The sequence below is a fragment of the Oncorhynchus mykiss genome, chromosome 15, assembly GCF_057628025.1.
Source record: "Oncorhynchus mykiss isolate SJ-2025 chromosome 15, ASM5762802v1, whole genome shotgun sequence".
In the NCBI taxonomy this organism is placed as follows: Eukaryota; Metazoa; Chordata; class Actinopteri; order Salmoniformes; family Salmonidae; genus Oncorhynchus; species Oncorhynchus mykiss.
In genome coordinates, this window is record NC_143036.1 from 46,660,278 (window position 1) to 46,685,626 (window position 25,349).

Below are 25,349 nucleotides of genomic sequence, written 5' to 3' on the forward strand. Positions count from 1 at the left end.
GGCCTTGCCATTGCTCTGGCTAACTTTCATTGATTTCAATCTAGGGTTTAAATACAGCAACTACAGTTTTTTAAGGTCATTTGCCACATGTAAAAAACAGGTTGAGGTGGATGAGTGGTTAAGGCGATGGACTGCTAATCCATTGTGCTCTGCATGCATGGGTTTGAATCCCATCCTCATCGTGAAACAATTAAAATGATGTGCTTTATTTTGGCGCTGGAAGATTTTGACTTTTACAAACACTGGTAAAATTGCTGACCGCCACAGCGAGAGCACAGGACTTGGTATCTGAGTGGTGAAGGCGATGAACTGCATGTGTGGATTATAACACCAACCTCTTCACACAATATTTGTTATTTCCTCTCTTACATGGCCCCACATGAAAATAGAATCCCTGCGCAATCCTAGAGCGACTAATAAGATTCAGGTATTGAAGAATAACTTCACCAAGGGCAACCTCAATAGTGCAACTTCCAAAAAACAGGATGAGGTGGCCGAGTGGTTAAGGCGATGGACTGCTAATCCATTGTGCTCTGAGTGGTGAAGTGTGGTGAAAAATAATCTGCTTTATTTTGGCACTGGAAGATTTTGACTTTCACAAACACTGGTAAAATTGCTGACTGCCACAGCGAGAGCACAGGACTTGGTATCTGAGTGGTGAAGGCGATGAACTGCATGTGTGGATTATAACGCCAACCTCTTCACAAAACATTTGTTATTTCATCTCTTACATGGCCCCACATGAATATAGAATCCCTGCGCAATACTAGTGCGACTAATAAGATTCAGGTATTGAAGAATAGCTTCACCAAGGGCAACCTCAATGGTGGGATTTGAACCGACAGCTCAAAACACTTAATCAAGCACTTGAGACCACTCGGCCTGACAAAACATTTGTTAAATGTCTCGATGGGATCGACACATGGCCTTGCCATTGCTCTGCCTAACTTTCATTGATTTCAATCTAGGGTTTACATACAGCAACTACAGGTTTTTAAGGTAATTTGCCACATCTAAGTAACAGGATGAGGTGGATGAGTGGTTAAGGCGATGGACTGCTTATCCATTGTGCTCTACATGCATGGGTTAGAATCTCATCGTGTAACAATTAAAATTCGGTGCTTTATTTTGGCAATGGAAGATTTTGACTTTCACAAACACTGGTAAAATTGCTGACTGCCACAGCGAGAGCACAGGACTTGGTATCTGAGTGGTGAAGGCGATGAACTGCATGTGTGGATTATAACACCAACCTCTTCACAAAACATTTGTTATGTCCTCTCTTACATGGCCCCACATGAATGTAGAGTCCCTGCACAATCCTAGTGCGACTAATAGGATTCAGGTATTGAAGAATGACTTCACCAAGGGCAACCTCAATAGTGGGATTTGAACCGACACCTCAACACACTTAATCAAGCCCTGGAGACCACTCGGCCTGACAAAACATTTGTTAAATGTCTCGATGGGATCGACACATGTCCTTGCCATTGCTCTGCATAACTTTCATTGATTTCAATCTAGCGTTTACATACAGCAACTACAGTCTTTTAAGGTCATTTGCAACTTCCAAAAAACAGGATGAGGTGGCCGAGTGGTTAAGGCGATGGACTGCTAATCCATTGTGCTCTGCATGCATGGGTTCGAATCCCATCCTCATCGTGTAACAATTAGAACTCGGTGCTTTATTTTGGCACTGGAAGATTTTGACTTTCACAAACACTGGCAAAATTGCTGACTGCCACAGCGAGAGCACAGGACTTGGTATCTGAGTGGTGAAGGCGATGAACTGCATGTGTGGATTATAACACCAACCTCTTCACACAACATTTGTTATTTCCTCTCTTACATGGACCCACATGAAAATAGAATCCCTGCGCAATCCTAGAGCGACTAATAAGATTCAGGTATTGAAGAATGACTTCACCAAGGGCAACCTCAATAGTGGGATTTGAACCGACACCTCAACACACTTAATCAAGCCCTGGAGACCACTCGGCCTGACAAAACATTTGTTAAATGTCTCGATGGGATCGACACATGTCCTTGCCATTGCTCTGCATAACTTTCATTGATTTCAATCTAGCGTTTACATACAGCAACTACAGTCTTTTAAGGTAATTTGCAACTTCCAAAAAACAGGATGAGGTGGCCGAGTGGTTAAGGCGATGGACTGCTAATCCATTGTGCTCTGCATGCATGGGTTCGAATCCCATCCTCATCGTGTAACAATTAAATTGATGTGCTCTATTTTGGCACTGGAAGATTTTGACTTTCACAAACACTGGCAAAATTGCTGACTGCCACAGAGAGAGCACAGGACTTGGTATCTGAGTGGTGAAGGCGATGAACTGCATGTGTGGATTATAACACCAACCTCTTCACACAACATTTGTTATTTCCTCTCTTACATGGACCCACATGAAAATAGAATCCCTGCGCAATCCTAGAGCGACTAATAAGATTCAGGTATTGAAGAATAACTTCACCAAGGGCAACCTCAATAGTGGGATTTGAAGCGACACCTCAACACACTTAATCAAGCCCTGGAGACCACTCGGCCTGACAAAACATTTGTTAAATGTCTCGATGGGATCGACACATGTCCTTGCCATTGCTCTGCATAACTTTCATTGATTTCAATCTAGCGTTTACATACAGCAACTACAGTCTTTTAAGGTCATTTGCAACTTCCAAAAAACAGGATGAGGTGGCCGAGTGGTTAAGGCGATGGACTGCTAATCCATTGTGCTCTGCATGCATGGGTTCGAATCCCATCCTCATCGTGTAACAATTAGAACTCGGTGCTTTATTTTGGCACTGGAAGATTTTGACTTTCACAAACACTGGCAAAATTGCTGACTGCCACAGCGAGAGCACAGGACTTGGTATCTGAGTGGTGAAGGCGATGAACTGCATGTGTGGATTATAACACCAACCTCTTCACACAACATTTGTTATTTCCTCTCTTACATGGACCCACATGAAAATAGAATCCCTGCGCAATCCTAGAGCGACTAATAAGATTCAGGTATTGAAGAATAACTTCACCAAGGGCAACCTCAATAGTGGGATTTGAACCGACACCTCAACACACTTAATCAAGCACTGGAGACCACTCGGCCTGACAAAACATTTGTTAAATGTCTCGATGGGATCGACACATGTCCTTGCCATTGCTCTGCATAACTTTCATTGATTTCAATCTAGCGTTTACATACAGCAACTACAGTCTTTTAAGGTAATTTGCAACTTCCAAAAAACAGGATGAGGTGGCCGAGTGGTTAAGGCGATGGACTGCTAATCCATTGTGCTCTGCATGCATGGGTTCGAATCCCATCCTCATCGTGTAACAATTAAATTGATGTGCTCTATTTTGGCACTGGAAGATTTTGACTTTCACAAACACTGGTAAAATTGCTGACTGCCACAGAGAGAGCACAGGACTTGGTATCTGAGTGGTGAAGGCGATGAACTGCATGTGTGGATTATAACACCAACCTCTTCACACAACATTTGTTATTTCCTCTCTTACATGGACCCACATGAAAATAGAATCCCTGCGCAATCCTAGAGCGACTAATAAGATTCAGGTATTGAAGAATAACTTCACCAAGGGCAACCTCAATAGTGGGATTTGAACCGACACCTCAACACACTTAATCAAGCCCTGGAGACCACTCGGCCTGACAAAACATTTGTTAAATGTCTCGATGGGATCGACACATGTCCTTGCCATTGCTCTGCATAACTTTCATTGATTTCAATCTAGCGTTTACATACAGCAACTACAGTCTTTTAAGGTCATTTGCAACTTCCAAAAAACAGGATGAGGTGGCCGAGTGGTTAAGGCGATGGACTGCTAATCCATTGTGCTCTGCATGCATGGGTTCGAATCCCATCCTCATCGTGTAACAATTAGAACTCGGTGCTTTATTTTGGCACTGGAAGATTTTGACTTTCACAAACACTGGCAAAATTGCTGACTGCCACAGCGAGAGCACAGGACTTGGTATCTGAGTGGTGAAGGCGATGAACTGCATGTGTGGATTATAACACCAACCTCTTCACACAACATTTGTTATTTCCTCTCTTACATGGCCCCACATGAAAATAGAATCCCTGCGCAATCCTAGAGCGACTAATAAGATTCAGGTATTGAAGAATAACTTCACCAAGGGCAACCTCAATAGTGGGATTTGAACCGACACCTCAACACACTTAATCAAGCACTGGAGACCACTCGGCCTGACAAAACATTTGTTAAATGTCTCGATGGGATCGACACATGTCCTTGCCATTGCTCTGCATAACTTTCATTGATTTCAATCTAGCGTTTACATACAGCAACTACAGTCTTTTAAGGTAATTTGCAACTTCCAAAAAACAGGATGAGGTGGCCGAGTGGTTAAGGCGATGGACTGCTAATCCATTGTGCTCTGCATGCATGGGTTCGAATCCCATCCTCATCGTGTAACAATTAAATTGATGTGCTCTATTTTGGCACTGGAAGATTTTGACTTTCACAAACACTGGTAAAATTGCTGACTGCCACAGAGAGAGCACAGGACTTGGTATCTGAGTGGTGAAGGCGATGAACTGCATGTGTGGATTATAACACCAACCTCTTCACACAACATTTGTTATTTCCTCTCTTACATGGACCCACATGAAAATAGAATCCCTGCGCAATCCTAGAGCGACTAATAAGATTCAGGTATTGAAGAATAACTTCACCAAGGGCAACCTCAATAGTGGGATTTGAACCGACACCTCAACACACTTAATCAAGCCCTGGAGACCACTCGGCCTGACAAAACATTTGTTAAATGTCTCGATGGGATCGACACATGTCCTTGCCATTGCTCTGCATAACTTTCATTGATTTCAATCTAGCGTTTACATACAGCAACTACAGTCTTTTAAGGTCATTTGCAACTTCCAAAAAACAGGATGAGGTGGCCGAGTGGTTAAGGCGATGGACTGCTAATCCATTGTGCTCTGCATGCATGGGTTCGAATCCCATCCTCATCGTGTAACAATTAGAACTCGGTGCTTTATTTTGGCACTGGAAGATTTTGACTTTCACAAACACTGGCAAAATTGCTGACTGCCACAGCGAGAGCACAGGACTTGGTCTCTGAGTGGTGAAGGCGATGAACTGCATGTGTGGATTATAACACCAACCTCTTCACACAACATTTGTTATTTCCTCTCTTACATGGCCCCACATGAAAATAGAATCCCTGCGCAATCCTAGAGCGACTAATAAGATTCAGGTATTGAAGAATGACTTCACCAAGGGCAACCTCAATAGTGGGATTTGAACCGACACCTCAACACACTTAATCAAGCCCTGGAGACCACTCGGCCTGACAAAACATTTGTTAAATGTCTCGATGGGATCGACACATGTCCTTGCCATTGCTCTGCATAACTTTCATTGATTTCAATCTAGCGTTTACATACAGCAACTACAGTCTTTTAAGGTAATTTGCAACTTCCAAAAAACAGGATGAGGTGGCCGAGTGGTTAAGGCGATGGACTGCTAATCCATTGTGCTCTGCATGCATGGGTTTGAATCCCATCCTCATTGTGAAACAATTAAAATTATGTGCTTTATTTTGGCACTGGAAGATTTTGACTTTCACAAACACTGGTAAAATTGCTGACTGCCACAGCGAGAGCACAGGACTTGGTATCTGAGTGGTGAAGGCGATGAACTGCATGTGTGGATTATAACGCCAACCTCTTCACACAACATTTGTTATTTCCTCTCTTACATGGCCCCACATGAAAATAGAATCCCTGCGCAATCCTAGAGTGACTAATAAGATTCAGGTATTGAAGAATAACTTCACCAAGGGCAACCTCAATAGTGGGATTTGAACCGACACCTCAACACACTTAATCAAGCACTGGAGACCACTCGGCCTGACAAAACATTTGTTAAATGTCTCGATGGGATCGACACATGGCCTTGCCATTGCTCTGGCTAACTTTCATTGATTTCAATCTAGGGTTTAAATACAGCAACTACAGTTTTTTAAGGTCATTTGCCACATGTAAAAAACAGGTGTAGGTGGATGAGTGGTTAAGGCGATGGACTGCTAATCCATTGTGCTCTGCATGCATGGGTTTGAATCCCATCCTCATCGTGAAACAATTAAAATGATGTGCTTTATTTTGGCGCTGGAAGATTTTGACTTTTACAAACACTGGTAAAATTGCTGACCGCCACAGCGAGAGCACAGGACTTGGTATCTGAGTGGTGAAGGCGATGAACTGCATGTGTGGATTATAACACCAACCTCTTCACACAATATTTGTTATTTCCTCTCTTACATGGCCCCACATGAAAATAGAATCCCTGCGCAATCCTAGAGCGACTAATAAGATTCAGGTATTGAAGAATAACTTCACCAAGGGCAACCTCAATAGTGCAACTTCCAAAAAACAGGATGAGGTGGCCGAGTGGTTAAGGCGATGGACTGCTAATCCATTGTGCTCTGAGTGGTGAAGTGTGGTGAAAAATAATCTGCTTTATTTTGGCACTGGAAGATTTTGACTTTCACAAACACTGGTAAAATTGCTGACTGCCACAGCGAGAGCACAGGACTTGGTATCTGAGTGGTGAAGGCGATGAACTGCATGTGTGGATTATAACGCCAACCTCTTCACAAAACATTTGTTATTTCATCTCTTACATGGCCCCACATGAATATAGAATCCCTGCGCAATACTAGTGCGACTAATAAGATTCAGGTATTGAAGAATAGCTTCACCAAGGGCAACCTCAATGGTGGGATTTGAACCGACAGCTCAAAACACTTAATCAAGCACTTGAGACCACTCGGCCTGACAAAACATTTGTTAAATGTCTCGATGGGATCGACACATGGCCTTGCCATTGCTCTGCCTAACTTTCATTGATTTCAATCTAGGGTTTACATACAGCAACTACAGGTTTTTAAGGTAATTTGCCACATCTAAGTAACAGGATGAGGTGGATGAGTGGTTAAGGCGATGGACTGCTTATCCATTGTGCTCTACATGCATGGGTTAGAATCTCATCGTGTAACAATTAAAATTCGGTGCTTTATTTTGGCAATGGAAGATTTTGACTTTCACAAACACTGGTAAAATTGCTGACTGCCACAGCGAGAGCACAGGACTTGGTATCTGAGTGGTGAAGGCGATGAACTGCATGTGTGGATTATAACACCAACCTCTTCACAAAACATTTGTTATGTCCTCTCTTACATGGCCCCACATGAATGTAGAGTCCCTGCACAATCCTAGTGCGACTAATACGATTCAGGTATTGAAGAATAGCTTCACCAAGGGCAACCTCAATAGTGGGATTTGAACCGACACCTCAACACACTTAATCAAGCACTGGAGACCACTCGGCCTGACAAAACATTTGTTAAATGTCTCGATGGGATCGACACATGGCCTTGCCATTGCTCTGCATAACTTTCATTGATTTCAATCTAGGGTTTACATACAGCAACTACAGTTTTTAAGGTAATTTGCAACTTCCAAAAAACAGGATGAGGTGGCCGAGTGGTTAAGGCGATGGACTGCTAATCCATTGTGCTCTGCATGCATGGGTTCGAATCCCATCCTCATCGTGTAACAATTAGAACTCGGTGCTTTATTTTGGCACTGGAAGATTTTGACTTTCACAAACACTGGCAAAATTGCTGACTGCCACAGCGAGAGCACAGGACTTGGTATCTGAGTGGTGAAGGCGATGAACTGCATGTGTGGATTATAACACCAACCTCTTCACACAACATTTGTTATTTCCTCTCTTACATGGCCCCACATGAAAATAGAATCCCTGCGCAATCCTAGAGCGACTAATAAGATTCAGGTATTGAAGAATGACTTCACCAAGGGCAACCTCAATAGTGGGATTTGAACCGACACCTCAACACACTTAATCAAGCCCTGGAGACCACTCGGCCTGACAAAACATTTGTTAAATGTCTCGATGGGATCGACACATGTCCTTGCCATTGCTCTGCATAACTTTCATTGATTTCAATCTAGCGTTTACATACAGCAACTACAGTCTTTTAAGGTAATTTGCAACTTCCAAAAAACAGGATGAGGTGGCCGAGTGGTTAAGGCGATGGACTGCTAATCCATTGTGCTCTGCATGCATGGGTTCGAATCCCATCCTCATCGTGTAACAATTAAATTGATGTGCTCTATTTTGGCACTGGAAGATTTTGACTTTCACAAACACTGGCAAAATTGCTGACTGCCACAGAGAGAGCACAGGACTTGGTATCTGAGTGGTGAAGGCGATGAACTGCATGTGTGGATTATAACACCAACCTCTTCACACAACATTTGTTATTTCCTCTCTTACATGGACCCACATGAAAATAGAATCCCTGCGCAATCCTAGAGCGACTAATAAGATTCAGGTATTGAAGAATAACTTCACCAAGGGCAACCTCAATAGTGGGATTTGAACCGACACCTCAACACACTTAATCAAGCCCTGGAGACCACTCGGCCTGACAAAACATTTGTTAAATGTCTCGATGGGATCGACACATGTCCTTGCCATTGCTCTGCATAACTTTCATTGATTTCAATCTAGCGTTTACATACAGCAACTACAGTCTTTTAAGGTCATTTGCAACTTCCAAAAAACAGGATGAGGTGGCCGAGTGGTTAAGGCGATGGACTGCTAATCCATTGTGCTCTGCATGCATGGGTTCGAATCCCATCCTCATCGTGTAACAATTAAATTGATGTGCTCTATTTTGGCACTGGAAGATTTTGACTTTCACAAACACTGGCAAAATTGCTGACTGCCACAGAGAGAGCACAGGACTTGGTATCTGAGTGGTGAAGGCGATGAACTGCATGTGTGGATTATAACACCAACCTCTTCACACAACATTTGTTATTTCCTCTCTTACATGGACCCACATGAAAATAGAATCCCTGCGCAATCCTAGAGCGACTAATAAGATTCAGGTATTGAAGAATAACTTCACCAAGGGCAACCTCAATAGTGGGATTTGAACCGACACCTCAACACACTTAATCAAGCCCTGGAGACCACTCGGCCTGACAAAACATTTGTTAAATGTCTCGATGGGATCGACACATGTCCTTGCCATTGCTCTGCATAACTTTCATTGATTTCAATCTAGCGTTTACATACAGCAACTACAGTCTTTTAAGGTAATTTGCAACTTCCAAAAAACAGGATGAGGTGGCCGAGTGGTTAAGGCGATGGACTGCTAATCCATTGTGCTCTGCATGCATTGGTTTGAATCCCATCCTCATTGTGAAACAATTAAAATTATGTGCTTTATTTTGGCACTGGAAGATTTTGACTTTCACAAACACTGGTAAAATTGCTGACTGCCACAGCGAGAGCACAGGACTTGGTATCTGAGTGGTGAAGGCGATGAACTGCATGTGTGGATTATAACGCCAACCTCTTCACACAACATTTGTTATTTCCTCTCTTACATGGCCCCACATGAAAATAGAATCCCTGCGCAATCCTAGAGTGACTAATAAGATTCAGGTATTGAAGAATAACTTCACCAAGGGCAACCTCAATAGTGGGATTTGAACCGACACCTCAACACACTTAATCAAGCACTGGAGACCACTCGGCCTGACAAAACATTTGTTAAATGTCTCGATGGGATCGACACATGGCCTTGCCATTGCTCTGGCTAACTTTCATTGATTTCAATCTAGGGTTTAAATACAGCAACTACAGTTTTTTAAGGTCATTTGCCACATGTAAAAAACAGGTTGAGGTGGATGAGTGGTTAAGGCGATGGACTGCTAATCCATTGTGCTCTGCATGCATGGGTTTGAATCCCATCCTCATCGTGAAACAATTAAAATGATGTGCTTTATTTTGGCGCTGGAAGATTTTGACTTTTACAAACACTGGTAAAATTGCTGACCGCCACAGCGAGAGCACAGGACTTGGTATCTGAGTGGTGAAGGCGATGAACTGCATGTGTGGATTATAACACCAACCTCTTCACACAATATTTGTTATTTCCTCTCTTACATGGCCCCACATGAAAATAGAATCCCTGCGCAATCCTAGAAAGACTAATAAGATTCAGGTATTGAAGAATAACTTCACCAAGGGCAACCTCAATAGTGCAACTTCCAAAAAACAGGATGAGGTGGCCGAGTGGTTAAGGCGATGGACTGCTAATCCATTGTGCTCTGAGTGGTGAAGTGTGGTGAAAAATAATCTGCTTTATTTTGGCACTGGAAGATTTTGACTTTCACAAACACTGGTAAAATTGCTGACTGCCACAGCGAGAGCACAGGACTTGGTATCTGAGTGGTGAAGGCGATGAACTGCATGTGTGGATTATAACGCCAACCTCTTCACAAAACATTTGTTATTTCATCTCTTACATGGCCCCACATGAATATAGAATCCCTGCGCAATACTAGTGCGACTAATAAGATTCAGGTATTGAAGAATAGCTTCACCAAGGGCAACCTCAATGGTGGGATTTGAACCGACAGCTCAAAACACTTAATCAAGCACTTGAGACCACTCGGCCTGACAAAACATTTGTTAAATGTCTCGATGGGATCGACACATGGCCTTGCCATTGCTCTGCCTAACTTTCATTGATTTCAATCTAGGGTTTACATACAGCAACTACAGGTTTTTAAGGTAATTTGCCACATCTAAGTAACAGGATGAGGTGGATGAGTGGTTAAGGCGATGGACTGCTTATCCATTGTGCTCTACATGCATGGGTTAGAATCTCATCGTGTAACAATTAAAATTCGGTGCTTTATTTTGGCAATGGAAGATTTTGACTTTCACAAACACTGGTAAAATTGCTGACTGCCACAGCGAGAGCACAGGACTTGGTATCTGAGTGGTGAAGGCGATGAACTGCATGTGTGGATTATAACACCAACCTCTTCACAAAACATTTGTTATGTCCTCTCTTACATGGCCCCACATGAATGTAGAGTCCCTGCACAATCCTAGTGCGACTAATACGATTCAGGTATTGAAGAATAGCTTCACCAAGGGCAACCTCAATAGTGGGATTTGAACCGACACCTCAACACACTTAATCAAGCACTGGAGACCACTCGGCCTGACAAAACATTTGTTAAATGTCTCGATGGGATCGACACATGGCCTTGCCATTGCTCTGCATAACTTTCATTGATTTCAATCTAGGGTTTACATACAGCAACTACAGTTTTTAAGGTAATTTGCAACTTCCAAAAAACAGGATGAGGTGGCCGAGTGGTTAAGGCGATGGACTGCTAATCCATTGTGCTCTGCATGCATGGGTTCGAATCCCATCCTCATCGTGTAACAATTAGAACTCGGTGCTTTATTTTGGCACTGGAAGATTTTGACTTTCACAAACACTGGCAAAATTGCTGACTGCCACAGCGAGAGCACAGGACTTGGTATCTGAGTGGTGAAGGCGATGAACTGCATGTGTGGATTATAACACCAACCTCTTCACACAACATTTGTTATTTCCTCTCTTACATGGCCCCACATGAAAATAGAATCCCTGCGCAATCCTAGAGCGACTAATAAGATTCAGGTATTGAAGAATGACTTCACCAAGGGCAACCTCAATAGTGGGATTTGAACCGACACCTCAACACACTTAATCAAGCCCTGGAGACCACTCGGCCTGACAAAACATTTGTTAAATGTCTCGATGGGATCGACACATGTCCTTGCCATTGCTCTGCATAACTTTCATTGATTTCAATCTAGCGTTTACATACAGCAACTACAGTCTTTTAAGGTAATTTGCAACTTCCAAAAAACAGGATGAGGTGGCCGAGTGGTTAAGGCGATGGACTGCTAATCCATTGTGCTCTGCATGCATGGGTTCGAATCCCATCCTCATCGTGTAACAATTAAATTGATGTGCTCTATTTTGGCACTGGAAGATTTTGACTTTCACAAACACTGGCAAAATTGCTGACTGCCACAGAGAGAGCACAGGACTTGGTATCTGAGTGGTGAAGGCGATGAACTGCATGTGTGGATTATAACACCAACCTCTTCACACAACATTTGTTATTTCCTCTCTTACATGGACCCACATGAAAATAGAATCCCTGCGCAATCCTAGAGCGACTAATAAGATTCAGGTATTGAAGAATAACTTCACCAAGGGCAACCTCAATAGTGGGATTTGAACCGACACCTCAACACACTTAATCAAGCCCTGGAGACCACTCGGCCTGACAAAACATTTGTTAAATGTCTCGATGGGATCGACACATGTCCTTGCCATTGCTCTGCATAACTTTCATTGATTTCAATCTAGCGTTTACATACAGCAACTACAGTCTTTTAAGGTCATTTGCAACTTCCAAAAAACAGGATGAGGTGGCCGAGTGGTTAAGGCGATGGACTGCTAATCCATTGTGCTCTGCATGCATGGGTTCGAATCCCATCCTCATCGTGTAACAATTAAATTGATGTGCTTTATTTTGGCACTGGAAGATTTTGACTTTCACAAACACTGGCAAAATTGCTGACTGCCACAGAGAGAGCACAGGACTTGGTATCTGAGTGGTGAAGGCGATGAACTGCATGTGTGGATTATAACACCAACCTCTTCACACAACATTTGTTATTTCCTCTCTTACATGGACCCACATGAAAATAGAATCCCTGCGCAATCCTAGAGCGACTAATAAGATTCAGGTATTGAAGAATGACTTCACCAAGGGCAACCTCAATAGTGGGATTTGAACCGACACCTCAACACTCTTAATCAAGCACTGGAGAACACTCGGCCAGACAAAACATTTGTTAAATGTCTCGATGGGATCGACACATGGCCTTGCCATTGCTCTGCATAACTTTCATTGATTTCAATCTAGGGTTTACATACAGCAACTACAGTCTTTTAAGGTAATTTGCAACTTCCAAAAAACAGGATGAGGTGGCCGAGTGGTTAAGGCGATGGACTGCTAATCCATTGTGCTCTGCATGCATGGGTTCGAATCCCATCCTCATCGTGTAACAATTAAATTGATGTGCTCTATTTTGGCACTGGAAGATTTTGACTTTCACAAACACTGGCAAAATTGCTGACTGCCACAGAGAGAGCACAGGACTTGGTATCTGAGTGGTGAAGGCGATGAACTGCATGTGTGGATTATAACACCAACCTCTTCACACAACATTTGTTATTTCCTCTCTTACATGGACCCACATGAAAATAGAATCCCTGCGCAATCCTAGAGCGACTAATAAGATTCAGGTATTGAAGAATGACTTCACCAAGGGCAACCTCAATAGTGGGATTTGAACCGACACCTCAACACTCTTAATCAAGCACTGGAGACCACTCGGCCAGACAAAACATTTGTTAAATGTCTCGATGGGATCGACACATGGCCTTGCCATTGCTCTGCATAACTTTCATTGATTTCAATCTAGGGTTTACATACAGCAACTACAGTCTTTTAAGGTAATTTGCAACTTCCAAAAAACAGGATGAGGTGGCCGAGTGGTTAAGGCGATGGACTGCTAATCCATTGTGCTCTGCATGCATGGGTTCGAATCCCATCCTCATCGTGTAACAATTAAATTGATGTGCTCTATTTTGGCACTGGAAGATTTTGACTTTCACAAACACTGGCAAAATTGCTGACTGCCACAGAGAGAGCACAGGACTTGGTATCTGAGTGGTGAAGGCGATGAACTGCATGTGTGGATTATAACACCAACCTCTTCACACAACATTTGTTATTTCCTCTCTTACATGGACCCACATGAAAATAGAATCCCTGCGCAATCCTAGAGCGACTAATAAGATTCAGGTATTGAAGAATAACTTCACCAAGGGCAACCTCAATAGTGGGATTTGAACCGACACCTCAACACACTTAATCAAGCCCTGGAGACCACTCGGCCTGACAAAACATTTGTTAAATGTCTCGATGGGATCGACACATGTCCTTGCCATTGCTCTGCATAACTTTCATTGATTTCAATCTAGCGTTTACATACAGCAACTACAGTCTTTTAAGGTCATTTGCAACTTCCAAAAAACAGGATGAGGTGGCCGAGTGGTTAAGGCGATGGACTGCTAATCCATTGTGCTCTGCATGCATGGGTTCGAATCCCATCCTCATCGTGTAACAATTAAATTGATGTGCTTTATTTTGGCACTGGAAGATTTTGACTTTCACAAACACTGGCAAAATTGCTGACTGCCACAGAGAGAGCACAGGACTTGGTATCTGAGTGGTGAAGGCGATGAACTGCATGTGTGGATTATAACACCAACCTCTTCACACAACATTTGTTATTTCCTCTCTTACATGGACCCACATGAAAATAGAATCCCTGCGCAATCCTAGAGCGACTAATAAGATTCAGGTATTGAAGAATAACTTCACCAAGGGCAACCTCAATAGTGGGATTTGAACCGACACCTCAACACTCTTAATCAAGCACTGGAGACCACTCGGCCTGACAAAACATTTGTTAAATGTCTCGATGGGATCGACACATGGCCTTGCCATTGCTCTGCATAACTTTCATTGATTTCAATCTAGGGTTTACATACAGCAACTACAGTTTTTAAGGTAATTTGCAACTTCCAAAAAACAGGATGAGGTGGCCGAGTGGTTAAGGCGATGGACTGCTAATCCATTGTGCTCTGCATGCATGGGTTCGAATCCCATCCTCATCGTGTAACAATTAGAACTCGGTGCTTTATTTTGGCACTGGAAGATTTTGACTTTCACAAACACTGGCAAAATTGCTGACTGCCACAGCGAGAGCACAGGACTTGGTATCTGAGTGGTGAAGGCGATGAACTGCATGTGTGGATTATAACACCAACCTCTTCACACAACATTTGTTATTTCCTCTCTTACATGGCCCCACATGAAAATAGAATCCCTGCGCAATCCTAGAGCGACTAATAAGATTCAGGTATTGAAGAATGACTTCACCAAGGGCAACCTCAATAGTGGGATTTGAACCGACACCTCAACACACTTAATCAAGCCCTGGAGACCACTCGGCCTGACAAAACATTTGTTAAATGTCTCGATGGGATCGACACATGTCCTTGCCATTGCTCTGCATAACTTTCATTGATTTCAATCTAGCGTTTACATACAGCAACTACAGTCTTTTAAGGTAATTTGCAACTTCCAAAAAACAGGATGAGGTGGCCGAGTGGTTAAGGCGATGGACTGCTAATCCATTGTGCTCTGCATGCATGGGTTCGAATCCCATCCTCATCGTGTAACAATTAAATTGATGTGCTCTATTTTGGCACTGGAAGATTTTGACTTTCACAAACACTGGCAAAATTGCTGACTGCCACAGAGAGAGCACAGGACTTGGTATCTGAGTGGTGAAGGCGATGAACTGCATGTGTGGATTATAACACCAACCTCTTCACACAACATTTGTTATTTCCTCTCTTACATGGACCCACATGAAAATAGAATCCCTGCGCAATCCTAGAGCGACTAATAAGATTCAGGTATTGAAGAATAACTTCACCAAGGGCAACCTCAATAGTGGGATTTGAAGCGACACCTCAACACACTTAATCAAGCCCTGGAGACCACTCGGCCTGACAAAACATTTGTTAAATGTCTCGATGGGATCGACACATGTCCTTGCCATTGCTCTGCATAACTTTCATTGATTTCAATCTAGCGTTTACATACAGCAACTACAGTCTTTTAAGGTAATTTGCAACTTCCAAAAAACAGGATGAGGTGGCCGAGTGGTTAAGGCGATGGACTGCTAATCCATTGTGCTCTGCATGCATGGGTTTGAATCCCATCCTCATTGTGAAACAATTAAAATTATGTGCTTTATTTTGGCACTGGAAGATTTTGACTTTCACAAACACTGGCAAAATTGCTGACTGCCACAGAGAGAGCACAGGACTTGGTATCTGAGTGGTGAAGGCGATGAACTGCATGTGTGGATTATAACACCAACCTCTTCACACAACATTTGTTATTTCCTCTCTTACATGGACCCACATGAAAATAGAATCCCTGCGCAATCCTAGAGCGACTAATAAGATTCAGGTATTGAAGAATGACTTCACCAAGGGCAACCTCAATAGTGGGATTTGAACCGACACCTCAACACTCTTAATCAAGCACTGGAGACCACTCGGCCTGACAAAACATTTGTTAAATGTCTCGATGGGATCGACACATGGCCTTGCCATTGCTCTGCATAACTTTCATTGATTTCAATCTAGGGTTTACATACAGCAACTACAGTTTTTAAGGTAATTTGCAACTTCCAAAAAACAGGATGAGGTGGCCGAGTGGTTAAGGCGATGGACTGCTAATCCATTGTGCTCTGCATGCATGGGTTCGAATCCCATCCTCATCGTGTAACAATTAGAACTCGGTGCTTTATTTTGGCACTGGAAGATTTTGACTTTCACAAACACTGGCAAAATTGCTGACTGCCACAGCGAGAGCACAGGACTTGGTATCTGAGTGGTGAAGGCGATGAACTGCATGTGTGGATTATAACACCAACCTCTTCACACAACATTTGTTATTTCCTCTCTTACATGGCCCCACATGAAAATAGAATCCCTGCGCAATCCTAGAGCGACTAATAAGATTCAGGTATTGAAGAATGACTTCACCAAGGGCAACCTCAATAGTGGGATTTGAACCGACACCTCAACACACTTAATCAAGCCCTGGAGACCACTCGGCCTGACAAAACATTTGTTAAATGTCTCGATGGGATCGACACATGTCCTTGCCATTGCTCTGCATAACTTTCATTGATTTCAATCTAGCGTTTACATACAGCAACTACAGTCTTTTAAGGTCATTTGCAACTTCCAAAAAACAGGATGAGGTGGCCGAGTGGTTAAGGCGATGGACTGCTAATCCATTGTGCTCTGCATGCATGAGTTCGAATCCCATCCTCATCGTGTAACAATTAAAATTTGGTGCTTTATTTTGGCACTGGAAGGTTTTGACTTTCACAAACACTGGTAAAATTGCTGACTGCCACAGCGAGAGCACAGGACTTGGTATCTGAGTGGTGAAGGCGATGAACTGCATGTGTGGATTATAACACCAACCTCTTCACACAACATTTGTTATTTCCTCTCTTACATGGCCCGACATGAAAATAGAATCCCTGCGCAATCCTAGAGCGACTAATAAGATTCAGGTATTGAAGAATAACTTCACCAAGGGCAACCTCAATAGTGAGATTTGAACCGACACCTCAACACACTTAATCAAGCACTGGAGACCACTCGGCATGACAAAACATTTGTTAAATGTCTCGATGGGATCGACACATGGCCTTGCCATTGCTCTGCATAACTTTCATTGATTTCAATCTAGGGTTTACATACAGCAACTACAGTCTTTTAAGGTCATTTGCAACTTCCAAAAAACAGGAAGAGGTGGCCGAGTGGTTAAGGCGATGGACTGCTTATCCATTGTGCTCTACATGCATGGGTTAGAATCTCATCGTGGAACAAATAAATTCGGTGCTTTGTTTTGGCACTGGAAGATTTTGACTTTCACAAACACTGGTAAAATTGCTGACTGCCACAGCGAGAGCACAGGACTTGGTATCTGAGTGGTGAAGGCGATGAACTGCATGTGTGGATTATAACACCAACCTCTTCACAAAACATTTGTTATTTCCTCTCTTACATGGCCCCACATGAATATAGAGTCCCTGCACAATCCTAGTGCGACTAATACGATTCAGGTATTGAAGAATAGCTTCACCAAGGGCAACCTCAATGGTGGGATTTGAACCGACAGCTCAAAACACTTAATCAAGCACTTGAGACCACTCGGCTTGACAAAACATTTGTTAAATGTCTCGATGGGATCGACACATGTCCTTGCCATTGCTCTGCATAACTTTCATTGATTTCAATCTAGGGTTTACATACAGCAACTACAGTCTTTTAAGGTCATTTGCAACTTCCAAAAAACAGGAAGAGGTGGCCGAGTGGTTAAGGCGATGGACTGCTAATCCATTGTGATCTGCATGCATGGGTTCGAATCCCATCCTCATCGTGAAACAATTAAAATTCGGTGCTTTATTTTGGCACTGGAAGATTTTGACTTTCACAAACACTGGTAAAATTGCTGACTGCCACAGCGAGAGCACAGGACTTGGTATCTGAGTGGTGAAGGCGATGAACTGCATGTGTGGATTATAACACCAACCTCTTTACAAAACATTTGTTATTTCATCTCTTACATGGCCCCACATGAATATAGAATCCCTGCGCAATTCTACTTCGACTAATAAGATTCAGGTATTGAAGAATAGCTTCACCAAGGGCAACCTCAATGGTGGGATTTGAACCGACAGCTCAAAACACTTAATCAAGCACTTGAGACCACTCGGCCTGACAAAACATTTGTTAAATGTCTCGTTGGGATCGACACATGGCCTTGCCATTGCTCTGCCTAACTTTCATTGATTTCAATCTAGGGATTACATTACAGCAACTACAGTTTTTTAAGGTCATTTGCCACATGTAAATAACAGGATGAGGTGGATGAGTGGTTAAGGCGATGGACTGCTTATCCATTGTGCTCTATATGCATGGGTTAGAATCTCATCGTGTAACAATTAAAATTCGGTGCTTTATTTTGGCACTGGAAGATTTTGACTTTCACAAACACTGGTAAAATTGCTGACTGCCACAGCGAGAGCACAGGACTTGGTATCTGAGTGGTGAAGGCGATGAACTGCATGTGTTGATTATAACACCAACCTCTTCACAAAACATTTGTTATTTCCTCTCTTACATGGCCCCACATGAATATAGAGTCCCTGCACAATCCTAGTGCGACTAATACGATTCAGGTATTGAAGAATAGCTTCACCAAGGGCAACCTCAATGGTGGGATTTGAACCGACAGCTCAAAACACTTAATCAAGCACTTGAGACCACTCGGCCTGACAAAACATTTGTTAAATGTCTCGATGGGATCGACACGTCCTTGCCATTGCTCTGCATAACTTTCATTGATTTCAATCTAGGGTTTACATACAGCAACTACAGTCTTTTAAGGTCATTTGCAACTTCCAAAAAACAGGATGAGGTGGCCGAGTGGTTAAGGCGATGGACTGCTAATCCATTGTGCTCTGCATGCATGGGTTCGAAGCTCATCGTGTAACAATTAAAATGATGTGCTTTATTTTGGCACTGGAAGATTTTGACTTTCACTGGTAAAATTGCTGACTGCCACAGCGAGAGCACAGGACTTGGTATCTGAGTGGTGAAGGCGATGAACTGCATGTGTGGATTATAACACCAACCTCTTCACACAACATTTGTTATTTCCTCTCTTACATGGCCCCACATGAAAATAGAATCCCTGCGCAATCCTAGAGCGACTAATAAGATTCAGGTATTGAAGAATAACTTCACCAAGGGCAACCTCAATAGTGGGATTTGAACCGACACCTCAACACACTTAATCAAGCACTGGAGACCACTCGGCCTGACAAAACATTTGTTAAATGTCTCGATGGGATCAACACATGTCCTTGCCATTGCTCTGCATAACTTTCATTGATTTCAATCTAGGGTTTACATACAGCAACTACAGTCTTTTAAGGTCATTTGCAACTTCCAAAAAACAGGATGAGGTGGCTGAGTGGTTAAGGCGATAGACTGCTAATCCATTGTGCTCTGCATGCATGGGTTCGAATCCCATCCTCATCGTGTAACAATTAAAATGATGTGCTTTATTTTGGCACTGGAAGATTTTGACTTTCAAAAACACTGGTAAAATTGCTGACTGCCACAGCGAGAGCACAGGACTTGGTATCTGAGTGGTGAAGGCGATGAACTGCATGTTTGGATTATAACACCAACCATCTCACAAAACATTTATTATTTCCTCTCTTACATGGCCCCACATGAATATAGAGTCCCTGCACAATCCTCGTGCGACTGATACGATTCAGGTATTGAAGAATAGCTTCACCAAGGGCAACCTCAATGGTTGGATTTGAACCGACAGCTCAAAACACTTAATCAAGCACTTGAGACCACTCGGCCTGACAAAACATTTGTTAAATGTCTCGTTGGGATCGACACATGGCCTTGCCATTGCTCTGCCTAACTTTCATTGATTTCAATCTAGGGTTTACATTACAGCAACTACAGTTTTTTAAGGTCATTTGCCACATGTAAATATCAGGATGAGGTGGATGAGTGGTTAAGGCGATGGACTGCTTATCCATTGTGCTCTACATGCATGGGTTAGAATCTCATCGTGTAACAATTAAAATTCGGTGCTTTATTTTGGCACTGGAAGATTTTGACTTTCACAAACACTGGTAAAATTGCTGACTGCCACAGCGAGAGCACAGGACTTGGTATCTGAGTGGTGAAGGCGATGAACTGCATGTGTGGATTATAACACCAACCTCTTCACAAAACATTTGTTATTTCCTCTCTTACATGGCCCCACATGAATATAGAGTCCCTGCACAATCCTAGTGCGACTAATACAATTCAGGTATTGAAGAATAGCTTCACCAAGGGCAACCTCAATGGTGGGATTTGAACCGACAGCTCAAAACACTTAATCAAGCACTTGAGACCACTCGGCTTGACAAAACATTTGTTAAATGTCTCGATGGGATCGACACATGTCCTTGCCATTGCTCTGCATAACTTTCATTGATTTCAATCTAGGGTTTACATACAGCAACTACAGTCTTTTAAGGTCATTTGCAACTTCCAAAAAACAGGATGAGGTGGCCGAGTGGTTAAGGTGATGGACTGCTAATCCATTGTGCTCTGCATGCATGGGTTTGAATCCCATCCTCATCGTGTAACAATTAAAATGATGTGCTTTATTTTGGCACTGGAAGATTTTGACTTTCACTGGTAAAATTGCTGACTGCCACAGCGAGAGCACAGGACTTGGTATCTGAGTGGTGAAGGCGATGAACTGCATGTGTGGATTATAACACCAACCTCTTCACACAACATTTGTTATTTCCTCTCTTACATGGCCCCACATGAAAATAGAATCCCTGCGCAATCCTAGAGCGACTAATAAGATTCAGGTATTGAAGAATAACTTCACCAAGGGCAACCTCAATAGTGGGATTTGAACCGACACCTCAACACACTTAATCAAGCACTGGAGACCACTCGGCCTGACAAAACATTTGTTAAATGTCTCGATGGGATCAACACATGTCCTTGCCATTGCTCTGCATAACTTTCATTGATTTCAATCTAGGGTTTACATACAGCAACTACAGTCTTTTAAGGTCATTTGCAACTTCCAAAAAACAGGATGAGGTGGCTGAGTGGTTAAGGCGATAGACTGCTAATCCATTGTGCTCTGCATGCATGGGTTCGAATCCCATCCTCATCGTGTAACAATTAAAATGATGTGCTTTATTTTGGCACTGGAAGATTTTGACTTTCAAAAACACTGGTAAAATTGCTGACTGCCACAGCGAGAGCACAGGACTTGGTATCTGAGTGGTGAAGGCGATGAACTGCATGTTTGGATTATAACACCAACCATCTCACAAAACATTTATTATTTCCTCTCTTACATGGCCCCACATGAATATAGAGTCCCTGCACAATCCTCGTGCGACTGATACGATTCAGGTATTGAAGAATAGCTTCACCAAGGGCAACCTCAATGGTTGGATTTGAACCGACAGCTCAAAACACTTAATCAAGCACTTGAGACCACTCGGCCTGACAAAACATTTGTTAAATGTCTCGTTGGGATCGACACATGGCCTTGCCATTGCTCTGCCTAACTTTCATTGATTTCAATCTAGGGTTTACATTACAGCAACTACAGTTTTTTAAGGTCATTTGCCACATGTAAATATCAGGATGAGGTGGATGAGTGGTTAAGGCGATGGACTGCTTATCCATTGTGCTCTACATGCATGGGTTAGAATCTCATCGTGTAACAATTAAAATTCGGTGCTTTATTTTGGCACTGGAAGATTTTGACTTTCACAAACACTGGTAAAATTGCTGACTGCCACAGCGAGAGCACAGGACTTGGTATCTGAGTGGTGAAGGCGATGAACTGCATGTGTGGATTATAACACCAACCTCTTCACAAAACATTTGTTATTTCCTCTCTTACATGGCCCCACATGAATATAGAGTCCCTGCACAATCCTAGTGCGACTAATACAATTCAGGTATTGAAGAATAGCTTCACCAAGGGCAACCTCAATGGTGGGATTTGATCCGACAGCTCAAAACACTTAATCAAGCACTTGAGACCACTCGGCTTGACAAAACATTTGTTAAATGTCTCGATGGGATCGACACATGTCCTTGCCATTGCTCTGCATAACTTTCATTGATTTCAATCTAGGGTTTACATACAGCAACTACAGTCTTTTAAGGTCATTTGCAACTTCCAAAAAACAGGATGAGGTGGCCGAGTGGTTAAGGCGATGGACTGCTAATCCATTGTGCTCTGCATGCATGGGTTTGAATCCCATCCTCATCGTGTAACAATTAAAATGATGTGCTTTATTTTGGCACTGGAAGATTTTGACTTTCACTGGTAAAATTGCTGACTGCCACAGCGAGAGCACAGGACTTGGTATCTGAGTGGTGAAGGCGATGAACTGCATGTGTGGATTATAACACCAACCTCTTCACACAACATTTGTTATTTCCTCTCTTACATGGCCCCACATGAAAATAGAATCCCTGCGCAATCCTAGAGCGACTAATAAGATTCAGGTATTGAAGAATAACTTCACCAAGGGCAACCTCAATAGTGGGATTTGAACCGACACCTCAACACACTTAATCAAGCACTGGAGACCACTCGGCCTGACAAAACATTTGTTAAATGTCTCGATGGGATCGACACATGTCCTTGCCATTGCTCTGCATAACTTTCATTGATTTCAATCTAGGGTTTACATTACAGCAACTACAGTTTTTTAAGGTCATTTGCCACATGTAAATATCAGGATGAGGTGGATGAGTGGTTAAGGCGATGGACTGCTTATCCATTGTGCTCTACATGCATGGGTTAGAATCTCATCGTGTAACAATTAAAATTCGGTGCTTTATTTTGGCACTGGAAGATTTTGACTTTCACAAACACTGGTAAAATTGCTGACTGCCACAGCGAGAGCACAGGACTTGGTATCTGAGTGGTGAAGGCGATGAACTGCATGTGTGGATTATAACACCAACCTCTTCACAAAACATTTGTTATTTCCTCTCTTACATGGCCCCACATGAATATAGAGTCCCTGCACAATCCTAGTGCGACTAATACAATTCAGGTATTGAAGAATAGCTTCACCAAGGGCAACCTCAATGGTGGGATTTGAACCGACAGCTCAAAACACTTAATCAAGCACTTGAGACCACTCGGCTTGACAAAACATTTGTTAAATGTCTCGATGGGATCGACACATGTCCTTGCCATTGCTCTGCATAACTTTCATTGATTTCAATCTAGGGTTTACATACAGCAACTACAGTCTTTTAAGGTCATTTGCAACTTCCAAAAAACAGGATGAGGTGGCCGAGTGGTTAAGGTGATGGACTGCTAATCCATTGTGCTCTGCATGCATGGGTTTGAATCCCATCCTCATCGTGTAACAATTAAAATGATGTGCTTTATTTTGGCACTGGAAGATTTTGACTTTCACTGGTAAAATTGCTGACTGCCACAGCGAGAGCACAGGACTTGGTATCTGAGTGGTGAAGGCGATGAACTGCATGTGTGGATTATAACACCAACCTCTTCACACAACATTTGTTATTTCCTCTCTTACATGGCCCCACATGAAAATAGAATCCCTGCGCAATCCTAGAGCGACTAATAAGATTCAGGTATTGAAGAATAACTTCACCAAGGGCAACCTCAATAGTGGGATTTGAACCGACACCTCAACACACTTAATCAAGCACTGGAGACCACTCGGCCTGACAAAACATTTGTTAAATGTCTCGATGGGATCAACACATGTCCTTGCCATTGCTCTGCATAACTTTCATTGATTTCAATCTAGGGTTTACATACAGCAACTACAGTCTTTTAAGGTCATTTGCAACTTCCAAAAAACAGGATGAGGTGGCTGAGTGGTTAAGGCGATAGACTGCTAATCCATTGTGCTCTGCATGCATGGGTTCGAATCCCATCCTCATCGTGTAACAATTAAAATGATGTGCTTTATTTTGGCACTGGAAGATTTTGACTTTCAAAAACACTGGTAAAATTGCTGACTGCCACAGCGAGAGCACAGGACTTGGTATCTGAGTGGTGAAGGCGATGAACTGCATGTTTGGATTATAACACCAACCATCTCACAAAACATTTATTATTTCCTCTCTTACATGGCCCCACATGAATATAGAGTCCCTGCACAATCCTCGTGCGACTGATACGATTCAGGTATTGAAGAATAGCTTCACCAAGGGCAACCTCAATGGTTGGATTTGAACCGACAGCTCAAAACACTTAATCAAGCACTTGAGACCACTCGGCCTGACAAAACATTTGTTAAATGTCTCGTTGGGATCGACACATGGCCTTGCCATTGCTCTGCCTAACTTTCATTGATTTCAATCTAGGGTTTACATTACAGCAACTACAGTTTTTTAAGGTCATTTGCCACATGTAAATATCAGGATGAGGTGGATGAGTGGTTAAGGCGATGGACTGCTTATCCATTGTGCTCTACATGCATGGGTTAGAATCTCATCGTGTAACAATTAAAATTCGGTGCTTTATTTTGGCACTGGAAGATTTTGACTTTCACAAACACTGGTAAAATTGCTGACTGCCACAGCGAGAGCACAGGACTTGGTATCTGAGTGGTGAAGGCGATGAACTGCATGTGTGGATTATAACACCAACCTCTTCACAAAACATTTGTTATTTCCTCTCTTACATGGCCCCACATGAATATAGAGTCCCTGCACAATCCTAGTGCGACTAATACAATTCAGGTATTGAAGAATAGCTTCACCAAGGGCAACCTCAATGGTGGGATTTGATCCGACAGCTCAAAACACTTAATCAAGCACTTGAGACCACTCGGCTTGACAAAACATTTGTTAAATGTCTCGATGGGATCGACACATGTCCTTGCCATTGCTCTGCATAACTTTCATTGATTTCAATCTAGGGTTTACATACAGCAACTACAGTCTTTTAAGGTCATTTGCAACTTCCAAAAAACAGGATGAGGTGGCCGAGTGGTTAAGGCGATGGACTGCTAATCCATTGTGCTCTGCATGCATGGGTTTGAATCCCATCCTCATCGT

At 42.7% G+C, this 25,349-nt stretch overlaps 19 non-coding genes across 19 annotated transcripts; all 19 read left to right on the forward strand.

Moving 5' to 3' along the window:
- Window positions 1-1,580: 1,580 nt before the first annotated feature.
- On the forward strand, window positions 1,581-1,662 carry trnas-gcu (transfer RNA serine (anticodon GCU)). The gene has a single exon. It is a non-coding gene; the product is annotated as a tRNA-Ser (tRNA).
- A 480-nt stretch (window positions 1,663-2,142) lies between these two features.
- On the forward strand, window positions 2,143-2,224 carry trnas-gcu (transfer RNA serine (anticodon GCU)). The gene has a single exon. It is a non-coding gene; the product is annotated as a tRNA-Ser (tRNA).
- Window positions 2,225-2,704: 480 nt separating this feature from the next.
- On the forward strand, window positions 2,705-2,786 carry trnas-gcu (transfer RNA serine (anticodon GCU)). The gene has a single exon. It is a non-coding gene; the product is annotated as a tRNA-Ser (tRNA).
- Window positions 2,787-3,266: 480 nt separating this feature from the next.
- trnas-gcu (transfer RNA serine (anticodon GCU)) lies at window positions 3,267-3,348 on the forward strand. Its single transcript has one exon. It is a non-coding gene; the product is annotated as a tRNA-Ser (tRNA).
- A 480-nt stretch (window positions 3,349-3,828) lies between these two features.
- On the forward strand, window positions 3,829-3,910 carry trnas-gcu (transfer RNA serine (anticodon GCU)). Its single transcript has one exon. It is a non-coding gene; the product is annotated as a tRNA-Ser (tRNA).
- Window positions 3,911-4,390: 480 nt separating this feature from the next.
- Window positions 4,391-4,472, forward strand: trnas-gcu (transfer RNA serine (anticodon GCU)). Its single transcript has one exon. It is a non-coding gene; the product is annotated as a tRNA-Ser (tRNA).
- A 480-nt stretch (window positions 4,473-4,952) lies between these two features.
- trnas-gcu (transfer RNA serine (anticodon GCU)) lies at window positions 4,953-5,034 on the forward strand. The gene has a single exon. It is a non-coding gene; the product is annotated as a tRNA-Ser (tRNA).
- Window positions 5,035-7,555: 2,521 nt separating this feature from the next.
- Window positions 7,556-7,637, forward strand: trnas-gcu (transfer RNA serine (anticodon GCU)). The gene has a single exon. It is a non-coding gene; the product is annotated as a tRNA-Ser (tRNA).
- A 480-nt stretch (window positions 7,638-8,117) lies between these two features.
- Window positions 8,118-8,199, forward strand: trnas-gcu (transfer RNA serine (anticodon GCU)). The gene has a single exon. It is a non-coding gene; the product is annotated as a tRNA-Ser (tRNA).
- Window positions 8,200-8,679: 480 nt separating this feature from the next.
- trnas-gcu (transfer RNA serine (anticodon GCU)) lies at window positions 8,680-8,761 on the forward strand. The gene has a single exon. It is a non-coding gene; the product is annotated as a tRNA-Ser (tRNA).
- Window positions 8,762-11,282: 2,521 nt separating this feature from the next.
- On the forward strand, window positions 11,283-11,364 carry trnas-gcu (transfer RNA serine (anticodon GCU)). Its single transcript has one exon. It is a non-coding gene; the product is annotated as a tRNA-Ser (tRNA).
- Window positions 11,365-11,844: 480 nt separating this feature from the next.
- trnas-gcu (transfer RNA serine (anticodon GCU)) lies at window positions 11,845-11,926 on the forward strand. Its single transcript has one exon. It is a non-coding gene; the product is annotated as a tRNA-Ser (tRNA).
- Window positions 11,927-12,406: 480 nt separating this feature from the next.
- Window positions 12,407-12,488, forward strand: trnas-gcu (transfer RNA serine (anticodon GCU)). The gene has a single exon. It is a non-coding gene; the product is annotated as a tRNA-Ser (tRNA).
- Window positions 12,489-12,968: 480 nt separating this feature from the next.
- Window positions 12,969-13,050, forward strand: trnas-gcu (transfer RNA serine (anticodon GCU)). Its single transcript has one exon. It is a non-coding gene; the product is annotated as a tRNA-Ser (tRNA).
- A 480-nt stretch (window positions 13,051-13,530) lies between these two features.
- On the forward strand, window positions 13,531-13,612 carry trnas-gcu (transfer RNA serine (anticodon GCU)). The gene has a single exon. It is a non-coding gene; the product is annotated as a tRNA-Ser (tRNA).
- A 480-nt stretch (window positions 13,613-14,092) lies between these two features.
- Window positions 14,093-14,174, forward strand: trnas-gcu (transfer RNA serine (anticodon GCU)). The gene has a single exon. It is a non-coding gene; the product is annotated as a tRNA-Ser (tRNA).
- A 479-nt stretch (window positions 14,175-14,653) lies between these two features.
- Window positions 14,654-14,735, forward strand: trnas-gcu (transfer RNA serine (anticodon GCU)). The gene has a single exon. It is a non-coding gene; the product is annotated as a tRNA-Ser (tRNA).
- Window positions 14,736-15,215: 480 nt separating this feature from the next.
- Window positions 15,216-15,297, forward strand: trnas-gcu (transfer RNA serine (anticodon GCU)). Its single transcript has one exon. It is a non-coding gene; the product is annotated as a tRNA-Ser (tRNA).
- Window positions 15,298-16,338: 1,041 nt separating this feature from the next.
- Window positions 16,339-16,420, forward strand: trnas-gcu (transfer RNA serine (anticodon GCU)). Its single transcript has one exon. It is a non-coding gene; the product is annotated as a tRNA-Ser (tRNA).
- The last annotated feature ends 8,929 nt before the right edge of the window (window positions 16,421-25,349 follow it).